The sequence below is a fragment of the Etheostoma spectabile genome, chromosome 23 (assembly GCF_008692095.1).
Source record: "Etheostoma spectabile isolate EspeVRDwgs_2016 chromosome 23, UIUC_Espe_1.0, whole genome shotgun sequence".
Lineage (NCBI taxonomy): Eukaryota > Metazoa > Chordata > Actinopteri > Perciformes > Percidae > Etheostoma > Etheostoma spectabile.
The window spans coordinates 14,007,788-14,011,029 of NC_045755.1; positions in this window are offsets into that span (position 1 = coordinate 14,007,788).

The window sequence follows — 3,242 nt, forward strand, 5'->3', positions numbered from 1 at the left end:
ACACACACACAAGCACGCACACACACGCACGCACACATTACTTTATATTTTCCAGTACTCCTGTTTCACGTTTGACCTTCAGTAATAGTGTAGCAAGTTTTTTAGTATTATATTAGAATTTATTGTTGGGTTTGTTTCTATTAACATTACATTAACATCCGTGTTGTGACTGGGGTTATGGTATCCTGGTTTTGTGTTGCACATGTAAATATAATATCCCTGTTTCAGAATCCTGTATAAACATCTAACTTTGTTAAACTGGGACACTGGCATGAAAACACCTCAACCAGGTTTCTGATCTCGTCTCCTACCTGTGCAAGTGCCTCCTCAAAGAGTAGCGGTTTGTCAGTTAAACAAAATATTCCATAATAAGCAATGAGGATCTTTTGCTTAATTGCTCTACTGTGCTTACACAAAGTCATTTAATCAACTGTAAATACAAAAATCTGTATTAGCCCGGCTTTCATTTCAAAGGTTTGGCTACCAATTTTATATTGTGTGCAAACTTGTGTGTGCAACAGAAAAAGCCTGAGCTTCGCTTTGCCTGGCTCAGCATGATCACTTTCAGGCTCAGTCAGGCAGAAAAATGTTTAAGTCCCACAAAAAAACACAACCCTCAGCCTGGCGGCCATGCGACTGTGTTACCCTCAGCTCTAGCGACCCCTCTCTACCCTCTATCCCTTATCCCCATCTTACGCCAACCTCTTAAACAACCCCCCTATCCCTGCTGATTCTCTATACATTCCCCTCATCAAAACTCTCTCTCTCGCGCAGGAAAATAAAGCCTCCATCACTCTCTTCTGCCACCCCCCCCCGGAAAGCTCCAAGGCCCTTTCACCCGTCTTCCCCTCTCAGCACCTCAGACCACCCCCATGTTGCTGGTGCACAAAATGCCCTGCCTTTCCTTTTTGCATTGTTTCACCATGGCCCTTATTGTCTGAGCAAAGAGAGAAAGTTGGGAGAGAGGAAAAAGAGGGGAGGAAGGGAGAATGTGCCCTCTCTGTTGTCTGGGTAGGAGGGGTCCACCCACATCGGGGTGTGGAAATTCCGTTGCAGTTTCCTGCTTTTTCTCCCAGTCTTTCCCTTTTAATCCACTCACTCATCTATGTCAGATTTTCTCTTGGCATCATGTGCCTTCTTAACTCTTCACACACAGGATGCAATAACACCAAGCATGTCTGAGGCATTAAAACACACGTTTTACTTTTAACTTGAGTTTTCAGAAGCAGGTGACAACAATGCCAATTGAGGCTAAATAAGCGCGGCAAAATCATCTAAAATACAGGTATTGCATTTTTTTTTTTTAACTCAAACTACAGCATAAGGAGTGGAAAGTATAACTGTTGCATATGCTTGGAAGGTGTAGCAAATTGTAATTAACCAAGAGCAAAACAGTCAGGAATTGTTCTTTTATTCAGCAGTTTTTTTTCATGTTCTTTAATAGTATTAACATCTGACGTTCATGGTAAAGGGCACAACTCTGTCGTGTTCAGCTGAAGTCTAAATGGTGGAATCAGATGTGTTTTTGGCTCATCCTAAACATGAAAACTGTAAACTGTAAAGCTAAATAGTTGTCTGTCTGACTTTAGGTTACAATACCTGACTTGCTAATAACTGTACATTGTAAAACCTGATAATGTATTCACTTAGAGGCATACGCGTCTGGTCACTCTGTGAATCTATACCCAATATCCACTCTGTTTCTAGCTCTAGTTTGGTCTCCACCATCTCCTTTAGCTCTCTAGTTGCCAATTTTGTTTGCTGTCTGATGCGTCACAGGTAATGTACAGTTACTTAATTCATTGTTGATATAAAATATTGATAACAGCAGCTTTATAAATTTCCCTCTAAACCTCCCAAAGGAAGCAGCGTTAAGTCTCACATAACACTGGATATGTTCATCCACCATTTCTTTATCTTTGTCGTCTCTTCCATCAATCTCTACCTTCTATCTCTCTCCATCCATCTTTCACCCTTCTCTATGTGAGGGTTGTGATTAGCATTCATGACATGCTTAGAAGCTGTTGTAGTTTATGTGTGACACCTGTCGTCTGAGGGAGGAGCTTTTCTTTATTCCATCAGTCTTCCTTGTTGGTATGGAAACCACGTTAACTCCCCAGTAGGGGCACTGAGCTGATGTATTAAACATACAGTCATTGATTACAGATGGCAAGCCCACATCTTACTGAACCCACATGCATCACTGTCCCATTTGAAAGCTCTAGCGGCCATTTTGTATTTTATTCAATCTGCTGTCTTGTTAATTTGGGTGCACTATGAGCACGGAGAGTTTCTGTTTCTGATGAAAGGTATCAGGTAAAATTCTATAACAAGGCATGCAAGTCTCTCAAGATATATTAGACTGCAGGTATCAGTACTTCTGCTTCCAACTTAATCTCATGGTTCAGCCTTTAGGCTCTCAACCGTTTAGTTTTCCTAAATGCATCTTTAAATTGAGCTCTCATAGTCACAACTGCTTCATAAAAGGCATGCACTTTGGAATTATGAGTAGTCCATGGTGATAGCAAATTGATGATTGCACAATATTTATCCCAGAGGATTTGCCCATCAAGGTCATCTCTGATCCTCATCTAACAGCCGTGTCAAATCTGCAGGGAAAGCTGACTGAGAACACATTCATAAAAACACATGAAAACTTACTCTCACACACACACACACACTTTGTTGAGCTTAAAGCAACGTATTAGCAGGAGTGAGGCTTAAAACACACATGGACGTTGTGTCTTGGATTTCTCCCCTAGTCAGATTGTCTGCATGGATTTTTTTCAAAGGTCACATTTACATTGTTGCTGCTGCCGTCCCATATATTACTAAGACCTAGATCAATGACACGCCTCAGTCTGGTTTAACTTCAGTGAATTATCAGTATATAAAATGTACAACATCATTAACAAATATTTAAAGATGTTAACATACGCTGGCTCAAAGACATGCTTTCTTTAATGAAAGTTAAAAAAAACTTTTCAGCTAAAGTTTTGGGGAGATTTGGCGTCGTGACCTTGCTGTCACTATAAAAAGACAGCGGAGGGGCTCTAGGCAGGGTCTGTATAGATGGCAGAGCCAGTAAACTATTGATAGAGTCCATTGTTTTTTTGTTTTTTAAGACAAAGAAACTTTCTTTGACCTCACAATCTGCCATTGTCTGACACTTTCCGTGTGCTTGAGCTAGCGGACTGTCTCTCTCTCACACACACACACACACACACACACACACACACACA